Consider the following 23556-nt stretch of genomic DNA (forward strand, 5'->3'; position numbering starts at 1 on the left):
GATCACCTTCTTTAGAGCAGACTAGAACAGTGAGACTCTTGGCAGGGCCCTCTACCCGTCTGATCCCTATAAATGTTTCCTTGTATACCGCTTAAGTTTATAGAGCTGCGGAATCTGTTGGCGCTCTACAAATAGTCCATAATAATAATAACTATTTGGAAAAATTACTTTCTAACCAAGTTGTAGAAAAATCATAAATATCAAACAACAATATATATACATATATATTTAAAACGGTCCCAAGGCTATGGACATATACTATATATATATATATATATATATATATATATATAGCAAAACAGGAAACAGCACTCTCTGGACTTAAGTATAAAACAAATAGTTTATTCGGTAACGTTTCGGGGAATGCTCCCCTTCATCAGACCAACAACATACAAGTGAAACAGACATTTAAGCATACATAAATCCCTCCCCCTAGTGCAAAAAAACGCCAAAAATGGTTGCCATAGCAACCAAACAACCAGTTCAAAGTAAATACATTTAAAAATGCAACAATCACATCAAAGAACCCAAATCATCATGGTTAATTAGCATCAAGTCAATTAGCAAATAGACACGCATGCGCACACACACAGACATTTTTTTCATGTGACCCTGTAAAATGTTAGTGCAGGAGCGATATGGGGCTTGACTGAATGATTGGTGCTGACAAGTTAGGAATGACAGATGCATTCACACATCGTGTCTTGTGTGTCAGACTGAGCATGCTGGGTTGCTATTCGTAATTGGGGGACTCCAGTTATCTGTGTATTATGAGTTTTTAACTATCTGCTATACCATATCCTGCTACATATATTGCGTACATGACCCTGACCCTTCCCTCCCTTAGATGTATCAGGGTGCCCCCCCCTATACCATGCCATTATAACTATATCATTTGTCCGGTGTGGGGGCTTGTCCTATCTATCCTATTGGGTACTTAGCTGGGGCAATGGGGGCCGGGCTGCGCCGGGTGATACGCATGCGCACTACCCTTGTTGTTCCGCTACTGACTGTGCTAGGATCAAGTGCGAGTGTGGTCCGGTGCCTAACAGGGTCTTATGGTATGATTCTCTCTGATCCCATATTATTTACACTATATAGGTCGTGTTAGACTTAGCGCATGTAATACAGTTACAATTTATCACTTGTATGTTGTTGGTCTGATGAAGGGGAGCATTCCCCGAAACGTTACTGAATAAACTATTTGTTTTATACTTAAGTCCAGAGAGTGCTGTTTCCTGTTTTGCTACATTTCATCTACTCTAGCACCCTGGCCCTAGGAGAACTGTTTGTGAGAGTGCAACTGACTCTTTTTGCCTATATATATATATATATATATATATATATATATATATATATATATATATATATATATATATATATATATATATATATATATATATATATATATATATATATATATATATATATATATATATATATATATATATAATATAATATATATAATTTATTTATCTTTTGTCCCAGCCCGGCTCTGGTGATGTCTGTTAATTAACCAGGATTTGTCTCATGACCTTTGAGTTTTCTCAGCTCTGTAACCAAATAATCTTCCTTCACCACCTTTTCCTATTGCTATCCAGTTATGTATGGGCTAAATGCAGATGTGTGGTTAAAGGCAGATGTTCTGTCTGCCCGACTGAGGAAACGCGGTACAGAAAGAGTCTGTGAGATGTGCTCCCACCTGGCCGCTGCAACCTGAATCCCAGCAGCAGAACGTAGAATTTGTGTTGGCTGAGACCTCTGTTTTACAAAATAAGGAAAAAAAACAGTTACTTTTAAGCTTTGCACAGCACAGTACAGTTAATAAGGTCTTGAGGTTTCTCCATATCCCTTTAGCAAACACAAGGACATTTTCTCAAGCATAATAAACACGTTGAACTGCACATGCAAATGTATTTTGTGCAATAGTTTTGTATTAACTGAGGAAAAGGGATTGCAGCCAGCCAGTTATATAAAAAAACTCAGCTCTTAAAGGGACATAACAGTACGAAAAGAAAATGTTAAGGGCTAGATTACCAGTAGAGCGAAAAATTTAAATTTAACTCCACTCGGTAATACCAGCGCACGCAAATGTGCACTGGTATTGCATTGTATGTAAACTTTGCACTCACTAGAGCGTGCTTCCGTAGGCTACAATGCGAGCCTAGTTCTGATGTCGTTTTTTTTTAACACCTTACATCCCCTCACTTTAACCCCTTATAACTGCTTCATGCAGTTATTATAATAAAAAATAGATGCTCATATATACATATATTTTTTTTTAGAACTGAACTCCCATAAACTTCAATGGAGTGTGAAAAGTGGAAAAAAACCTACTCATGCATAAATCCAATCGCATTTTACCAAGTTTGCTAACCAGACATGTAATATTAATATTTCACATTCCAATGTTCTTCACATAGCAAAATATGTTCCATTTATTCACAAATACATATTTATATATATGTATACTATATAGGTAAAATATATATATATATATATATACATACAGTATATACATGATTATATATAGGTATATTTAAATTTATATATCTATACCGTCCCATCAACAAAGGCACTCACTGTTTTCCATAAAAAATAACTTTTAATTTCAATACATCTTTAAAAATGACATAACGTTTCGGTGTCTAACAACACCTTTGTCAAATGTCATATAAGCATCGAGAAACCCAATTCCCAAAAAGCACACCTATCACACATCAATTTTACCTGCCTTATATACAAGTGTGTTTGTATTCGTGCATGTGATCCGACTGCAACGTCATGACGTCATCACGCTACGTATCTGGGTGTTCCGTCATGGCCAATCACGCTCCTGTGATTAACCAGGGTAACCCGTATACAAAGCCGCTGTCACTATACGCGTGAGCCGATAAACAGTGCTCAGCTGTTATACAGCAATGGCAAAACAATACAGGGTATCAACAGAGACCCAAAGTGCATTAGTCATCATGTATTACCTGTTACCCGTGGCATAATACAAGGTGCTGATCGCATCCAATAATACAAATAGTTACATACTAATTAAAAACATTTTATCATATATACATATTTAAATTGGTAGTGCCTGCACATAATCCCCCACGGAGATTTTAAAGAGTTGATAATTTTACTGACAGATCTAACAGAAGGTCTAATGATATACACACTTGCTTTACATTAAGTTACCTCCTTCATATTGCTTGGAGTATGTATAGAACCCCGTGGGTACCCACTAGGATGAACATCCATGTGGATATACTTTGGGTAAAGACTTGTTATCCTGTGACATATAGATTCCATCATGATCATTTGGTATAGAATGGTCTGAAGTCAAGGACAGTGTTCAGTCCCCTTGGTACTAGGGTATCCAATAAATGAATCCATTTTGTTTAAACCTGTAGCAGTTTTTTCGCTCTGTTCCCACCTCTTGGCAGTGGGGGTACATGGTTGATCGACATCGACCTTAGGCTGGATAAACTGTGATTGCAGTCAGCGAAATGACGTGCCACTGGCTGTTCTGAATCCCCTTTGTTAAGCGCTGTATATGGATGAGGATTTTAACACAGAGTCCTTTATATTTACAGATGAAGATGCTGAATGGATCAGAGTGACAGATGACTTAAGTGAGTTGAGGGGTGACACCCCAATCAATGTATACCATAAGTTACTTAATTTACGCAAAAAAGAGATTGATTACCATCTGCATGCAGTTTACCTCTCAGGTTATCATCGCAAGAAATATATCCCTAGGGGCTTTAGGGTTAAAAACATTCCAACCATAGGCAGATAGAACATGGACTTCTGCAGGAAGTGGTGCTCAATTTTAAATAAATGTTCATATGACCTTATTTTATTGGTCATAGAGGAGGTCAGTAGACTTGAATTAAAAATTAAATCTGAAATTGAGACTACTAAAATGCAGAGTTACCGTGTTCTGTCTGATGACAAAACCCAGTAATGGGTAACTAAACTTGAGAATATGGTTACCAAATATAGGGGTGAAATGGTTGCGTTCAAAAATAAAAAACTGAACACTGTGGAAAGTGATTACAGGGATAGGCGCCTGTATAGATGGTTGTATAGCAAGCATGAACCCTCTAATAGGTTTAGACGTAGAAATACACACACACAAAATATCCTAAGTCTAGTTGATATGAGTGGGGGTGATTCATCTGATAATGGGAAAATGGATACTGATGACACTAGTGATAGGACATTGCCCAACCAGTCACAGTCTTTTTCTGGGGTGGCTACCAGGTCAGCGGCAAAACCACTGCTGGCCATAAGCCTAAAAGATCCTGGTGCTCACACATCAGATGAGGTAGAAGTAAATAGCAAAAAACAACAGAGAAAGAAATAACCATAATATTCAATCTGAGTAGTCGTCCTCTCAATGATACGGAAGTCTCTGTTTTGAATCGTGGGTTGTCATTTATACCAACACCCAGATGTGATAAATTTAATTCTATTGTACATATTCATAAACTACAGAGACAACTGAAATTGAAGGAACACTTTAAGAATGAGGTAAGGATCCCTTTAACAAATTTCAAGAAACCGTCATCTTTTGAACCAGTTAACACACACCCATCTATTAAGAGCTTCACTAGAATGTTGTGTCATGAGGTTAAAGATACACTATCATTTCCAAGTTATCCAAATTTGAGTTTAGATGAGAGATTGGCTATCAAGGCATTGAGTGAGGATATTAATATAGTTATTCGCCTGGCGGATAAAGGCGGGTCCATAGTCCTACAGGATTATGCAGACTATAGAGCTGAAGCCTTAAAGCAATTATCTGACACAACAGTCTATTTGAAACTAAGGGGCAACCCTAGTATAACTTTTAAGAAAAATATAGATGACTGTTTAAACAGGGGTTATGAGTCTGAATTACTATCCGAACAGGAATTGGAATATTTAATCAATGATCACCCTAAAATCCCTATATTATACCTTCTACTGAAGGTACATAACACCTTGGTAAATCCTCCTGGCAGACCTATTGTGTCTGCAAGAGATTTTCTGCTATCTAGCCTGGCCATCTATATAGACTTCTATCTCCAACCAGTGGTTAAGAGAACTCCTGCATACTTACAGGATTCCCCTAGTTTGTTAAAGATCCTGAAAGATTATGATACATTGCAAATCGATGACATCCTGGTCACCATGGACGTGGACAGTCTATACACTTCCATCTATCATGGTGGGGGTATTATTACGGCTGTCAGGTCTATGGTGACTGGGAATCCTCTATATGTTGGACCACCCATTAAGTTCTTATGCAAACTGCTCACTCTATGTTTGGAAAACAATTTCTTTAGATTTGAGAGAGAATATTATTTACAGATCTCAGGAACAGCCATGGGTTCAAACATGGCACCCACATATGCCAATCTTTACATGGCAAGGTACGAACAAGTAGCCATGAAGCCATTCACCCAACCCCCTCATCAGATACTACGTACGGTACATCGATGATGTGTTTCTGGTGTGGGAAGGTAGTAAGGATGATTTGAAGCAGTGGGTGACATGTTTGAACACCATGGACTGTCCAATACAACGAAACAGTGTTACATTTTTTAGATCTTAACATATATAAAGTGATGGCCAGTGATGGATGCTCCTTTGGCACATCGTAACTCTTTATTAGAGGCCAGGAGATTCCACCCCAGATATCAAAAGATGGGGATTGTCACCTCTCAACTGATGCGAGTCATCTGCAATAATAGTGAGGTACCCACCATGATGGAACAACTTATGGAGATGGAGAAGTTGGTGGCCAGAGGTTATGATGAAGGGATCGTCCAAAATATAAACAATGAACTACTTCAGAACCCCATGGAGGGTAAACAGATGAAATCCAATAAGGGAACTGAGCAACTGAATTTCATAACTACATATACCCCGTCGAGTAGTGCGCTGAAGAGATCTGCACAACTACATTGGCCAATCCTAGAAACGGATCCATCACTTCCTTTTCATAAGATGAAACCTCCAAGAATGGTCTACCATAGGGCGGAGAACCTGAGAGACATATTGGTGAAAATGGATCCAAACAACTGTTATCAGAAGGATACCTGGCTTAAGACATCCAGACATGGATGCTTCACATGTGGAAGCTGCATTACATGCAATACCATGATGAGGGGCCAGACGTTCCAACACCCACACACCAATAGGCATTATACTATTCGGCACAGATTGACGTGCACAATTACATACGTCATTTATATGCTAATTTGCCCATGTTCTCTGGTCTACGTCGGGAAGACGATAACGAGCTTCAGGGATAGGATGGCGAACCATCTTTATGCAATCCGGGAAGCGCTTAACAAAGGGGATTCAAAACAGCCAGTGGCACGTCATTTCGCTGACTGCAATCACAGTTTATCCAGCCTAAGGTCGATGTTGATCGACCATGTACCCCCTCTGCCAAGAGGTGGGAACAGAGCGAAAAAACTGCTACAGGTTGAAACAAAATGGATTCATTTATTGGATACCCTAGTACCAAGGGGACTGAACACTGTCCTTGACTTCAGACCATTCTATAACAAATGATCATGATGGAATCTATATGTCACAGGATCACAAGTCTTTACCCAAAGTATAACCACATGGATGTTCATCCTAGTGGGTACCCACGGGTTTCTATACATACTCCAAGCAATATGAAGGAGGTAACTTAATGTAAAGCAAGTGTGTATATCATTAGACCTTCTGTTAGATCTGTCAGTAAAATTGTCAACTCTTTAGAATCTCTGTGGGGGATTATGTGCGGGCACTACCGATTTAAATATATATATATATGATAAAATGTTTTTAATTAGTATGTAACTATTTGTATTATTGGATGCGATCAGCACCTTGTATTGTGCACGGGTGACAGGTAATACATGATGACTAATGCACTTTGGGTCTCTGTTGATACCCTGTATTGTTTTGCCATCGCTGTATAACAGCTGAGCACTGTTTATCGGCTCACACATATAGTGACAGCGGCTTTTTATACGGGTTACCCTGGTTACTCACAGGAGCGTGATTGGCCATGATTGAACACGCAGATACGGAGCGTGATGATATCATGACGTTGCAGTCAGATCGCATGTACGAATACAAACACACTTGTATATAAGGCAGGTAAAATTGATGTGTGATAGGTGTGCTTTTTGGGAATTGGGTTTCTCGATGCTTATATGACATTTGACAAAGGTGTTGTTAGACACCGAAACGTTATGTCATTTTTAAAGATAGATTGAAATTAAAAGTTATTTTTTATGGAAAACAGTGAGTGCCTTTTTTGATGGGACGGTAACGTAAGTTAAAGTGCACCCTGGCTGCTGAAATACATTTGTAAGATTGTGCTTATCCTTTCTGGGAGAATTATATATATATATATATATATATATATATATAAAGGAATATCTATTTAAAAATACACAGTTAAACACTTTATTAGAAAAGAATATTGCATAAAAATGTTTTTACATGTTTCAACTACTTTGCAGAGGATTTGTGCAACTGGTATTGAAAACTCAATGGGAGTCAAGTTTGTAGAGAAAGTAGAGGGTGTGAGTAAAACATACTGCCCACAATCCATAATGTAGACATATTGTAGACATAATAAAGTAGAAGTGACTTTGACCAAAGTTCATTAGTGTCTATAGACAGGAAGTAGGTGACTGTATACATCATTGCTTTACCTGTTATATGAATTATACTTTAAGGTTTAGAGACTCTAAGAACTTCTCTCTTTTTTTTTTTACTTATTTATCTAAGGTGTAAAATACACACATGTTCTTTGGCCACTTTATATTTGCTTCTTTAGAAAGTACCTTATGAACTGCTGCCTTTAATTGTTTCTACTGCCCTTCAGTTGTGCTCACATTAATTACTCCTGTATCAGCTTTAGAATGGCTGTTTGCTAAAACAAATTGTTAACTTGGAAATCCACTTGGGGAACCGCCAGGCAGAAGTCTCTGAAGTCTATGGGGTGCTATATGCCAGGACTATTTGCAAGGTCACAGCCTAGGATTGTGACAATTACTGAGGTAGTACGAGCTTTGCAGTCACAAGTGTACTGTACTGAGAGGTAGGGATGGGCGAATGTGTTTATATTCTAATTTGAATGTTAGAACGAATGTTATTGTAGAAATTCGATTTACATAATCGAATGTTAATAAGAATGAATATTCTTAAAAATTCTATAATCAAATGTTATTTACAGTTTTCAAATGTCACTTTCAAATTTGAATATTACATTTATAAAACACAGTTGTAGACTAGCAATACTATTTCGCATTTGAATGGTACATTCGAATTTGAATGTCAGATTCGAATTCGAATGTCACTTTCAAATTTGAATATTACATGTTAAAAACACAGTAATAGACTAGAAATACTATTTCAAATTTGTATGTGACATTTGAATTCGAATGTGACATTCAAATTCGAATATTACATTTATAAAACACAGTTGCAGACTAGAAATACTATTTTGAATTCGAATGTCACATTCGAATTCGAATGTCACATTCAAATTCAAATATTATATTTATAAAACACAGTATTAGACTATAAATACAATTTTGAAATTGAAATCGAATTTGAATATTACATTTCGAAGATTAATGTGCTATAAAATACATAGCTAAACATTCTATTTTTCGTACAAATATTTTCGAATGTTATTAAAAAAATTTAAAATGAAAATTTGAAAATAGAATGTAAGAATTTTATATAAACATTCTAAGTTCGATTAGAATGAACGAATGTATCAAAATTTGTTTTAAATGTCAAAATTTTAGAAACATTCGCCATATCTATTAAGAGGGGTCAAGCTTTCTTTCTTGACCTGTTTCCCAGCTCTTTCTAACTCCAAATAGACAGCAACTGAACTAATTTAAGCAGCACATATATATATAATTATATAAAATTATATATAGGTATAAATATATACAGATATATATATATATCAATATCTGTTTAAAAATACTTAGAACATATTCTGCCTAGTAAGTATGAAGTGTACAGTCGCTCTACAATACACTTAATACTGAAAATGAAGATAGAATAGCAAGAATGTGGAGAGCGCTCAGTGTGAAATTACCTTGGTCCTCTATATTACTCTCACATATATGTGTATATATGTATAGAAGTCTGATTACAATGTGATAAATTGTTGATCACTTAGTTCTCGTTTACTAATATAAAACCAATGTTCATATGAGTCTGTATCACAATAAAATATATATGAAAATAATTTCTTCTGTGGCATTCAAAGTTAGCTTTTGGAAAAAGACCCCGTTGGGGTTCCTACTTACATTCCTTACCCCCAATCTTATGAGGTAAGTGCCGCACAATGAAAGGGATCACCCACGTAGATCATAAAACTCCTTGCTTCTTTGCGCCTTGAAGTTGGTAGAGTGGTCTTTCAGTCACGGATTCCGTTTTGCATGTAATAAAGTTAAGAAGTAAACAAAATAGTGCAACACCATATTTTTATTTTATAGACTTAAAAACACTCTAATAGATTACTGCTTACAATGTAAAACCTCAATCTAATATGAGGTAATGTGAAAGCTCCAGTATTACAATCCAGGTATTTGATAGGCCCGGAGTGTCCTTAATACAAGCATCCACTGATTGCTAAAATCACAGAACTTTTTAGCAATCACATCCTCCACATTCTTGCTAATATATATATATATATATATATATATATATATATATATATATATATATATATATATATATATATATATATATATATTTATATAAAGAAACTCAAAGTTCCAGGCACTTCTGAAAAAGCATGTCCAAGTAGACAGGATAAAAAGTTTAAAAATGTATTGGTATCCACAATTTAAAAACATACAGGTATCCAATACATGGAGATGTATGTGGTTGTAGAGAACTGTACCTAGATATATACAGGCTACACTATAAAAGACCCCTAACTGGATCTTGGATTCAAAGTGCCGAAAAAGGGAATAGGAGCACAAAAGTTGGCTAAAGTATATATAAAACAGGATAAATAAGGAACAAAGCTGACTTAGAGGGAGGGTGATATTGACAATGGTATATCTAATAGTGTATAATATATAATATAACACCTACGGTGGGCTTTCTATATAGGCAAATAAGTATAGAAACTGGTATTTTCAAAATGCTTAAAACAATTTATTTATATTAAAAATGTATATGAAAAATGTTTCAATCAAAACATTTTTATTTATTGTAATAAAAAAGAGTGACTCAGGATAGGTCGCTCTCACATATGTATATATTATTAGTCAGGTCAAAAACTGTTCAGATAAAATACAATACAATCGGATTCAATGTATAAAAATACATATAAAAATACATATAATACAATTAGTATACAATGTAATACATATAAAGTGCAAATCATGAATACACTAATAGAAGAGACAATCTCAGATGATCAAATAAGTGCAATGTCTAGATAGATCTCCGGTAAGGATACCAGTAGGTTACCTATACAAACTTGTACACGTGGAATAAAAGGTGGTAAACTGTAAAAATAGAGTGAAAAAATGGCCAAATATTTAAAAAATGCAAAAAATATATAAATAATTTAAATTTAAACTTAAAAAACAAAAATTTAAATTTTAAAATCATATCGTGAAAAATATGTGAAAAAAATGTATGTGAAAAATATGTGAAAAAAATATATATTATATTAAAGTGTCCAAATCAAAAATAAGAAAAAATCCAAAGGTATAACTCCAATGATAATATGTATATAATACCCCAAAAAAATATAAATATGCATATGTGTCCAGTGGTATTATAGTACTGATTATATAATCCAAGTGTCTAAATAAGTGTGTATATTGTTAGTAGTGATTCCTGTGTCCAAATTCGATATCCAAGAAGTTCCGCTGCTGGGATAATAACTAGTAATAAACATTACAATCCTAAAAAAGAAAGACAAAAAAAATAAAGAAAAAATAAAAAACAGTGTACAAAATGCCGTTTATAGGTAGAGGCTATTGTTGTTACATTCACCCAAATAAACAATCCTGAGAAAAATAGAAAGCCTCACAAATCCTGGTGGGGATACTGGTCAACGCGTTTCAGCCCTTTTATAGGGCCTTTTTCAAGACATCTTTGTTCCTGATTTATCCTGTTTTATACATACTTTAGCCAACTTTGGCGCTCCTATTCCCTTTTTCAGCACTTTCTATCCAATACATGGATACAACTGTGAGTAAGAACAACATCAGAAGCGTTTCATGCTGGGTAAGCACTTGATCACAGATAACCTGAGGGACCAAGGAGTTGCCCTTATAAAGGAACATGCACCAATAGGAATTAAGCATACAATTAACCCCTAGTCAAGTTCAAATGCTGTCATAAAGGGAAAAACCTCTCTATAGATTCTCCAATGTTTACAAATACATATATTGTTACAAATAGGTTTAAATATAATATCAAATAAGTACCATTATTGCAAAGGAAAACATAGTCCCATGGATTTATATAAAGCAAGATATTTTTTGAAACACAGAATCAAAAGTTGCATACATTTATTTTTAATAAATAAATCCACATCCATAAGTGAATTTAAGCCATTTTCAACTTTTCTGAGGCAACTATGTTTTCTTCTGATGGGTAGGTACTATCTCCAGAGGTGTGGAACAGACATGGGTGCAACATTTGCCCCATCATATGCCAACCTTTACTTAGGCTACATTGACAACCTTATTTTGATTTGGGATGGCCCAGAGGATACCATCCCTGCTTTTCATGACTACATTTTACACAACAACATGAATCTTGTGTTCACATTAGAATACAGTAAGGTTTCACTCACATTTCTAGATTTGTCGCTTTTTCCTAACCTAGAAACACAGAGCATTATGACTACACTATACCGTAAGCCCACCGCTGGCAACACAATTCTTAATTCAAAATCTTGTCACTCTCCTCAGTTGTGGAAGTCTATACCAAAGGGCCAGTTAATACGCATTAAAAGAAACTACTCACTTCCCAAAACATATGAACATGAAGCACATGTCACCATGCAAAGGCTCCTGGATAGGGTTTACAACAGGGATCTTCTTGACAGGGTCAGAAGTTAGGTTGATCTAATCCCTCGTGATGTCCTACTAAAAAATAGAACATCCACTAAAAATGTCAATACTGCTAACAAACAATCACCTTTGTTCATTACAGCTTATAGTAGGGAATACCATCAAATATGTGGCCTTATTAAGCAACATGTGCCGATCCTACACAGTGATCCTATATTGTCTGATATCATTGATAAGGGTGTAAAGTTTGTACCCAAGAAAGCAAAAACCTTCAGAAACTTGCTTTCCGCCTCCATTCTCCCAAAACAAACACATAATACCTGGTTAAAATAGAGACAGGGATGCTTCAAGTGCCGCAGAGCTAGATGTTAAACCTGCGAACATGTATTGCAGGGCAGTACCTTTGAACCCAAGGGAGCTGACAACAACAAATCCTTTAACATTCGCCATTTATTAATTGCAATACAACACATGTAGTTTATCTCCTCACATGCATGGGGTGCAACATTCAATGCACAGGCAAAAAAAGAGGGCTCTCAGGGACAGGTTTCTACAACATCTGAGATCTACAGAGACCCTGAATCCAGCACACCCGTAGCCAGGCACTTTAGAATACATCACAATTCAGATAGCACCCTACTAAAAGTTCAGGGTATTGATTTGGTACGCATGGGTAGAAGGGGTGACAACAGAGAAGACAAACTTAATGAAAAAGAGGTGTTTTGGATTCTAACCTTAGGCACCAGAGTACCCAATGGTTTAAATTCACGTATGGATGTGGATTTATTTATTAAAAATTAATGTTTTCAACTTTTGATTCTGTGTTTAAAAAAATATCTTGCTTTAAATAAATGTATGGGACTATGTTTTCCTTTGCCATGATGGTACTCATCTGATATTATATTTAAACCTATTTGTAACAATATATGTATTTGTAAACATTTGAGAATCTATAGAGAGGCTTTTCTATTTAAGGCAGCATTTGAACTTGACTATGGGTTAAATGTATGCTTAATTCCTATTGTTGCATGTTACTTTATAAGGGCAACTCCTTGATCCCTCAGGTTATCAGTGATCAAGTGCTTACCCAGCATGAAATGCGTCTGATGTTGAGGGACTTGGTTACCCCATTTCCAGTCTCATTCTTACTCACAGTTGTATCCATGTGTTGGGAGGCGGACAGACATCGCCGGAAATCAACCCGATCGAGAACGATCGGGTTGATTGACACCCCCCTGCTGGTGGCCCATTGGCCGCGAGTCTGCAGGGGGAGGTGTTTCACCAGCAGCTCTTGTGAGCTGCTGGTGCAATGCTGAATACCGCAAGCGTATTGCTCGCCGTATTCAGCGAGGTCTGTCGGACCTGATCCGCACTGTCGGATCAGGTGCGACAGACCTTGATAAATAGAGGCCATCATATCTTTGAGCCCTTATAACTTTTTTATTGCAATATTGTTTAAATATTTTTTATTAGATAGTGTTTTTATGAGTTTAATTGTACTTTGTAATGTATTTTTTAAGTATTTTGTGCAACTTTTTTTTGAGCATAACAGTTAACCGGAGCTCTGAAGTCGTGCTATCCCGGCAAAACATTAAATTCAATTGAGCTCTAGAGAACGCATTTACTTTCAACTTTTAATACGCACTCTACATCTGGCATGTGCAAAGAGCCGTGATAACCCATTTTGTTGCTTGTGCACAACTGTTAACACACCACTCGTAATCTAGCCCACAATTGTAATGGAAGAGACTTTTCAACTTTTTCCCTTTTATTCCAAACACATTTTCTGTTATAGAATTGATTCTGTTTGGCAAAAGACCACATGGAACCCACAGATACATATACGCCGAAAGCCAAACATGGAAAATGTGTAATGTCAATTCACTCCGGAGAACAATTGCCCTCTGTGTAATTTATAAATAAAAATAATAATACTAATTTGCACAATATTTCAGATACTATTTTTTACTGGACAAAAATACATCTAGAGATTTCCCTTTGTTCAAGAAATGTTGTTTTGTATTTCCAAGAATTGGGAAGAAAAGAAAAGTAATCTCAAAAATTGAACGGAAATCTATATTTCTTTCCAGATTAATTTCTTCAATTTACAGTAACCACATTTACATTCCACTGTTTATAGCAATGATGATTATGAGTTGGTACTGAAATGTCATGGATGGAAAGTATCAAAATGTAGGGTTGTGATTCTGTGAAAATTAAAGGGATATGGAAGCCAAACTGTGTGATTTAGACAGAGCATACTATTTAAAGAAAATCCAATTTACTTCTATTAACAAATTTGCTTTGCTCTCATGATATTCTGTGTTGAAGAGGTACCTAGGTAGGCATCTGAAGCACTACATAGCAGGAAACAGTGCTGCCCTCTAGTGCTCTTGCAAATCTTCAGCCATACTGTTCTCCAGAAATGGGCCGGCTCATATATGTCCCTGTATTTCACAAAAGATAGCAAGAGAACGAATAAAAATGGATAATAGAAGTAAATTAAAAAGTTGTTTAATATTGCATGTCCTGTCTGAATCCTGAAAGAAACATTTTGGGTGTCATATCCCTTTAAGGTTATCAGGAGAAATCTATCTCTGGATGTCAATGTAAAGGGAGGTGAAACCCAATTTTTTTTTATGATTCAGAGAATATACAATTGAAAAAAAACCTTCCCAGTTTACTTCTGTTATCAATTTAGCTTTATTCTCTTGGTATCTATTGTTGAAGGAGCAGCAATGCACTACTGGGAGCTAGCTGAACACAATAGCTGAGCCTACCTAGGTATGCTTTTCAACAAACGATACAAAGAACAAAAGCAAAATAGCTAACATAATTAAAATGGAAAGTTTGTAAAATTGCATGCTCTGTCTGAAAGTTAACGTTGATGTTACTGTCCCTTTAAGCCTATTCTTAAAAGGACATGATATGGTCTAATATGAGAGAATTTAAATATTACATGAATGCTTTAATATAACTATAGGTATATTCAAATCCTTTAGTAAAATGTATCAAATGATTACTTTACTAAAGCCTTTTATGCTAAATTATGTAGAAAGCAAAAATCTTACCAGATTGATCAGAGTGTTCATTTAGTTTCTTTATTTTTTGAGTTTTAATCACTCTAAATATGGGATCAACATTTATTTATTTATTTATTTATTGTACCTGTTCCGATCAGCCAATAGAATGCAAGCTCAATCTGATTGGCTGATTGGAATATTCCTACCTTAATTCCGATTGGCTGATAGAATCCTATCAGCCAATCGGAATTCGAGGGACGCCATCTTGGATGACGTCATTTAAAGGAACCGTCATTCATCGTTCAGTCGTCGGCCAGGATGGATGTTCCGCGGTGGAGGTCTTCAGGATGCTGCCGCTTCGCTCCGGATGGATGCCGCTTGGATGAAGACTTCAATCGGATGGAAGACCTCTTCTGGCCCGCTTGGATGAAGACTTCAGCCGGATCATGGACCTCTTCAGCCCCCCGCTTGGGCTTGGATCAGGACATCGGAGGAGCTCTTCTGGACCGATCAGTGAACCTGGTATGGTGAAGACAAGGTAGGATGATCTTCAGGGGCTTAGTGTTAGGTTTATTTAAGGGGGTTTTGGGTTAGATTAGGGGTATGTGGGTGGTGGGTTGTAATGTTGGGGGGGGTATCGTATGTTTTTTTTTACAGGCAAAAGAGCTGAATTTCTTGGGGCATGCCCCGCAAAGGGCCCTGTTCAGGGCTGGTAAGGTAAAAGAGCTTTGAACTTTAGTAATTTAGAATAGGGTAGGGCATTTTTTTATTTTGGGGGTCTTTGTTATTTTATTAGGGGGCTTAGAGTAGGTGTAATTAGTTTAAAATTGTTGTAATATTTTTCTTATGTTTGTAAATATTTTTTTATTTTTTGTAACTTAGTTCTTTTTTATTTTTTGTACTTTAGCTAGTTTATTTAATTGTATTTCTTTGTAGCAATTGTATTTAATTAATTTATTGATAGTGTAGTGTTAGGTTAATTGTAGGTAATTGTAGGTAGTTTATTTAATTAATTTATTGATAGTCTAGTGTTAGGTTTATTTGTAACTTAGGTTAGGATTTCTTTTACAGGTAAATTTGTAATTATTTTAACTATTTTGGCTATTAAATAGTTCTTAACTATTTAATAGCTATTGTACCTGGTTAAAATAAATACAAAGTTACCTGTAAAATAAATATAAATCCTAAAATAGCTATAATATAATTATAATTTATATTGTAGCTATATTAGGATTTATTTTACAGGTAAGTATTTAGCTTTAAATTGGAATAATTTATTTAATAAGAGTTAATTAATTTCGTTAGATTTAAATTATATTTAACTTAGGGGGGTGTTAGTATTAGGGTTAGACTTAGCTTTAGGGGTTAATACATTTATTAGAATAGCAGCGAGATTCGGTCGGCAGATTAGGGGTTAATAATTGAAGTTAGGTGTCGGCGATGTTAGGGAGGGCAGATTAGGGGTTAATACTATTTATGATAGGGTTAGTGAGGCGGATTAGGGGTTAATAACTTTATTATAGTAGCGCTCAGGTCCGGTCGGCAGATTAGGGGTTAATAAGTGTAGGCAGGTGGAGGCAACGATGTGGGAGGCAGATTAGGGGTTAATAAATATAATATAGGGGTCGGCGGTGTTAGGGGCAGCAGATTAGGGGTACATAGGGATAATGTAAGTAGCGGCGGTTTATGGAGCGGAAGATTAGGGGTTAATAATAATATGCAGGGGTCAGCGATAGCGGGGGCGGCAGATTAGGGGTTAATAAGTGTAAGGTTAGGGGTGTTTAGACTCGGGGTACATGTTAGAGTGTTAAGTGCAGACGTAGGAAGGGTTACCGCATAGCAAACAATGGGGCTGCGTTAGGAGCTGAACGCGGCTTTTTTGCAGGTGTTTTTTTTTTTTTTCAGCTCAAACAGCCCCATTGTTTCCTATGGGGGAATCGTGCACGAGCACGTTTTTGAGGCTGGCCACGTCCGTAAGCAACTCTGGTATCGAGAGTTGAAGCTGCGTTAAAAATGCTCTACGCTCCTTTTTTGGAGCCTAACGCAGCCTTTATGTGGTCTCTCAATACCAGAGTTATTTTTATGGTGCGGCCAGAAAAAAGCCGGCGTTAGTTTTTCGGGTCGTTACCGACAAAACTCCAAATCTAGGCCATAGGTTTTATTTTTATTTGACAGGTAAGTTTGTATTTATTTTAACTAGGTAGACTAGATAGTAAATAGTTATTAACTATTTACTAGCTACCTAGTTAAAATAAATACAAAGTTACCTGTAAAATAAAACCTAACCTGCCTTACACTAAAACCTAACATTACAATAAAATGAAATAAATTAAATTAATAAAATAAAATTTACTAACTTACAAAAAAACCCCCCACTAAATTACAAAAAAAAACAAAAATGAAATTATCAAAAATAAAAATGAATTACTCCTAATCTAATAGCCTTATCAAAATAAAAAAGCCCCCCCAAAATAAAAAAAACCCTAGTCTACACTAAACTGCCAATGGCCCTTAAAAGGGCATTTTGCGGGGCATTGCCCCAAAGAAATCAGCTCTTTTACATTGCAATAAAAAATACAAACAACCCCCCAACAGTTAAACCCACCACCCACCCAACCAAACCCCCCAAATAAAAACCTAGTCTAAATAAACATAAGCTAAACATTGCCCAGAAAAGGGCATTTGGATGGGCATTGCCCTTAAAAGGGCATTTAGCTCTTTTACGAATTGCCCAAAACTCTAACCTAAAATTAAAACCCACCCAAAAAAACCTTAAAAAAAACCTAACACTAACCCCCGATGATCCACTTACAGTTATCAAAGTCTGAACATCCATCCTCCTCCAGCCAGCGAAGTCCTCATCCAGCCGGCGAAGTCCTCATCCAAGCGAGAAGAATTCTTCATCCAGACGGCATCTTCTATCTTCATCCATCTGGTGTGGAGTGGGTCCATCTTCAAGACATGTGGCGCGGAGAATCCTCTTCTTACGGTCATCGGCGAAAATTGAAGGTTCCCTTTAAGTGACGTCATCCAAGATGGCGTCCCTTACATTCCTATTGGCTGAAAGATTTCTATCAGCCAATAGGAATTAAAGGGGAAAAATTCCTATTGGCTGTTGCAATCATTGAGTTTTTAGGATTGAGTTTTTCACCCTATTGGCTGATCCAAAAAGAGACAGCCAAAATGTGTGCGGTACACCTATACCTACAAGACTTGTAATAGCAGCGTTAGGAAACATAACGTTGCTTTTTCACTCATAACGCCAAACTCCTAATCTAGCTGATTTTTAGTTACTCTTTTTTTTTTCATTACTGTTTTGGCAAGATGTTCATCGAAAATTAAGAGTGTGAGAAATCAATTTTCATAAGAAGAAAGTGTCCACAATTTCCAGAACTGGATTTTAACTAGACACATGCAGCAGAGAAAACTTTTGGAAATAAGTTTCCTCTGAATATTTGTCTGCTGAACTATTCTGTATTTGTTTTGCTTCATATTAAATGAATACTGATTATTCTTAATTTTTATTAAACAAATGTAAATATTCCTTTTGAATAAGTTCACCTTTAGTATTATACTTACCACTAGAGCGCTGAAGAGCCATGTTAATCCAGACCCTTTTTCTTAGAGACTGGGCTGCGCTAATAGGATGCTTAGCACAGCGTATACAAGGGTCTGCGCTAAAAGGTTTTCTCTGTTAAAGCAGGCCTTGGGATCTGCCTCACTAAGCCTTCTATTAGCGCAGCCTGGGGCTCTTAGAAGAAAGGTCGGGATTATTAATATTTATTATTATACTTGGTACAATTGATACAATGATACAATAATAGTAAGAGACAAGATAAAATGTGTCAAACAAATACTGGAGGAATTGAGGACCCTATTTCCGTGGTGGTTGTGGCAGAATGAATAGAGCAATTGGATGTGAGGGGATGAAGGTCAGATTGGAGTCAAGTGTAACTCTGAGGCAGCAAAATTGGGGTAGTGCTAGAGGGGGGATTAAGAGAAGCTCATTTTTGAACATGTTAAACTTTAGATGGTGAGAGGACATCCAGGAAGGAATACCAGATACGCAGGGAGTCAAGCAAGGAGTTGGAGGACAGGAAGTGGATAAGGCAGCCATAAGCTAGTTTTTTGAGGAGTTTTGATGTTAGCAGTGATAATGGGCAGTAGTTTGAAGGAGAATTAAGGTCAATTTAAGCTTTTTTGAGAATAGGAGTGACATTTGCTTGTTTGAAAGAAGATGAGAATGAACCAATAGAAAGGGATAGGTTGAAGATGTGAGAAGTTAAGGGATAGGGTTGAGCGGGCAGGTAGTGAGACATGACAAAGACAGTAATGAACCACCTTCATTCTCAGTGGTTGGGGAAGATGCAGAGAGTGGAAGAGGTTATGACCTGGGGTGGCGATGGAAGATTGCAGGCTGGTGTTAGGATGTTGCTTTGGATAGTATATGTTTTGTTTAAAAAGTGGTCTGCTAAGTCTTGAGCACTAAAGACAGATGAAGGAGGTGGTGCAAGTAGGCAGAGTAGAGAGCTGAATGTAGAGAATTATTTAGTATTTGAGGAGAGAGCAGATATAAGAGTAGAGAAGTAGGTTTGTTTGACTAAGTGAAGAGTAGATGTGTATGAGTGAATAAAAAACTTAAAATGGATAAAATCAGGTTCAGAATTGTGAGGGTTCTTCACAACATGTATGTTCCTTTAAGCAGCTACCTGCATTCTCCTAGCCCTGCCTACAGAGCCTTTAAATCACCTGTTCGCCCAACGACAGGTGCTTAGTATTTTGTTGCTTTTGACAGAGTAACTCCTGCTCATGCTGAGCTCTTATATTTCCTCCTGAGGAATATACCTAAACGGCTATCCTTGGATTACAATTCCTTTCAGCTCACCTTTTCTGCTTCAAGTCCTCACTACTGAAAAGACTTTGTTATCTGCAAGCAGGTTGTCTCCAAACTTTTACCTCCTTCGGCACTTGCCGTTTTCCGTGTGAGGATTAACTTCATGACTGCACGCCTCCCTCTTCAAAGCCTCGGTCTCCCCTTTGTGAGACATCTACATTGAACCACCAGGATTTACTTACCTGCCGTTTAACGTTGATTTACTAGCCGCAATCTCTTCCCGCTGAAGACCGGGGCTCGTCTGTTACCAGCGCTGTCAATCAACCAGCGCGTCAGCGAGTGACTCCTCCCCGGCCTGCCGCGCCAGTCCTCAGAACGCTGTTAGCTGCAGCATCAGTGACAGGTAAAGGATCTGTTACCTCCGGCAGGAATCCTCCATTGGGAACTTTTGATACACTTGTTTCTCTCTGTGTGAAAGCCCATATGGGTAATCTCTAAAGTAATCAATCAGAGACTTAAGCCTTAACAGAATAATTAACTGTTTTCCTTTCCTTCTGTGAAAGCTGTACAGCTATCTTGGTCAACTTATTCAGATATACTTCTACATATTAAATCACTCTCATATCATCAATTGATATCACTCACAGCTATAGGGATATTATATCAAGAGGGTGAAACATTCAAAACATTTATCTATCAGTTCTGCAGCTGTGTTTCACAAGTCATAAAGTCTGTTCAATCATTACAAGAATGAGATATCCTCTAGACACGTTCAGCACTGCGTGTGCATTTTTTGTAACGCATTTGCTGAAAGCGCCAGGGATGTTACTGATGGCGTGGGGTTTTGCGCAGTTGGGGAGGAACAAGTGTGTCTAGTGCAGAGAAGAGAGCATTGTTATAGTGGGCTGTAGCAATATCAAGGCAGGTTATAGTGGAAGTGTGCAGGAGAAGATATTAAATGAGATGGAGAAGTGGGTTAAGTCGGTACATTAAGATTATAGGTGAGCAGGTGGGGTCAGAAACAGAGCAGGGGTAGGAAAATACCAGATTAATAGAGTGACCATCATGGTGAATATGGAATAGGGGGGGATTGTGAGAGACCAAAGGAGGAAGTGAGTAAAAGAATGGGATGTTGAAGCCCCTGATTATTAGCAAGAGTATATTTGGAGGAAGGAAGTAAGGAAGCCATGCAGCAAAGCTGACAAGGAATTGGGAGGTTGGTCCAGGACAGCAATAGATGACTGCCACTCTAAGAGAGTGGGGGAGACCACCATGTCTGAGAGTAGCAATGGAAGACGTGTGAGAAGAAGATAGCATTTGTTTGGATATTGGTTTCTGGAAACCAAAATGAATATACTTTTTTCATCACAAATTTGCATTCAGAATGATACAAATGCATATGCCTAGTGTTAACAGTTCTCATACTGTAAATCGTGAAACCAGTAAGTGACAAGGTTTAAAGTATCAGCAAAAGTCCAAAACTTCATTGTGCAGAACCAGATTTGTTTTTGCGGAATATGTATTACAATAAGAAGATGGCAATACAAATGTCTTAATACAGTAAATTACATTTTTTTTAAACTCAATTGTTGGGACCTCTGTTTATTGTTAAACCTATGCAACCCTAGGTTGCCAATAAGAAGATGCAATTTCTGATTAAAAATCAGCTTAAAAAGATTTCATTACATGATTTTGCATTTCCTAAATAATATAGCTGTACGAGATAGCAATTATATGTCTATTACAAACATACATAAATATATATATATATATATATATATATATATATATATATATATATATATATATATATATATATATATATATATATATATATATATATGTCTGTTCCACCCATAGAACTTTCAATAGTGCTGAAAATAGGTTTGATAAATCTAGACCATTTTGATATACACATCTAAAATGGGATCTGTGGCCATTTCATAGTGTATTGCACATGCACAAGATAATAGAATTATTCTAAATCATCTTGGAACATTCACAAACATGTAGATAGTTTTGCACTTTTTCCATGTGTGTTTGGCTATTGAATTTGATGTGTCTATTTTGTTGTCAATATTTAGCATACAACTTCAGGGGTTTGTGGTTGCCGAAGTCAATGTTGTCAATGCATGATATACAGTGGGGCAAAAAAGTATTTAGTCAGCCACCAATAGTGCAAGTTCTCCCACTTAAGAAGATGAGAGAGGCCTGCAATTTTCATCATAGGTATACCTCAACTATGAGAGACAAAATGTGGAAACAAATTCAGACAATCACATTGTCTAATTTGCAAAGAATTTATTTGCAAATTATGGTGGAAAATAAGTATTTGGTCAATATCAAAAGTTCATCTCAATACTTTGTTATATATCCATTGCTGGCAATGACAGAGTTCAAACGCCTTCTGTAAGTCTTCACAAGGTTGTCACACACTGTTGCTGGTATGTTGGCCCATTCCTGCATGCAGATCTCCTCTAGAGCAGTGATGTTTTAGGGCTGTCGCTGGGCAACACGGACATTCAACTCCCTCCAAAGGTTTTCTATGGGGTTGAGATCTGGAGACTGGCTAGGCCACTCCAGGACCTTGAAATGCTTCTTACGAAGCCACTCCTTCATTGCCCGGGTGGTGTGTTTGAGATCATTGTCATGCTGAAAGACCCAGCCACGTTTCATCTTCAATGCCCTTGCTGATGGAAGGAGGTTTGCACTCAAAATCTCATGATACATGGCCCCATTCATTCTTTCATGTACACGGACCAGTTGTCCTGCTCCCTTTGCAGAGAAACAGCCCCAAAGGATGATGTTGCCACCCCATGCTTCACAGTAGGTATGGTGATCATTGGTTGCAACTCAGCATTCTCTCTCCTCCAAACAGTTTCTACCAAACAGTTCTACTTTGGTTTCATCTGACTATATGACATTCTCCCAATCGACTTCTGCATCATCCAAATGCTCTCTAGCATACTTCAGACAGGCCCGGACATGTACTGGCTTAAGCAGGGGGACACGTCTGGCACTGCAGGATCTGAGTCCCTGGCGGCGTAGTGTGTCACTGATGGTAGCCTTTGTTACGTTGGTCCCGGCTCTCTGCAGGTCATTCACTAGGTCCCCCCGTGTGGTTCTGGGATGTTTGCTCACCATTCTTGTGATTATTTTGACTCAACGGGGTGAGATCTTGCGTGGAGCCCCAGATTGAGGGAGATTATCAGTGGTCTTGAATGTCTTCCATTTTCTAATTATTGCTCCCAAAGTTGATTTCTTCACACCAAGCTGCTTGCCTATTGCAGATTCAGTCTTCCCAGCCTGGTACTGGTCTACAATTTTGTTTCTGGTTTCCTTCGACAGCTCTTTGGTCTTCACCATAGTGGAGTTTGGAGTGTGACTGTTTGAGGTTGTGGACAGGTGTCTTTTATACTGATAACAAGTTCAAACAGGTGCCGTTAATACAGGTAATGAGTGGAGGACAGAGGAGCCTCTTAAAGGAGAAGATACAGGTCTGTGAGAGCCAGAAATCTTGCTTTTTTTTAGGTGACCAAATACGTATTTTCCACCATAATTTGCAAATAAATTCTTTCCAAATCAGACAATGTGATTGTCTGGATTTGTTTCCACATTTTGTCTCTCATAGTTA

Source organism: Bombina bombina, chromosome 4 (assembly GCF_027579735.1).
Source record: "Bombina bombina isolate aBomBom1 chromosome 4, aBomBom1.pri, whole genome shotgun sequence".
In the NCBI taxonomy this organism is placed as follows: Eukaryota; Metazoa; Chordata; class Amphibia; order Anura; family Bombinatoridae; genus Bombina; species Bombina bombina.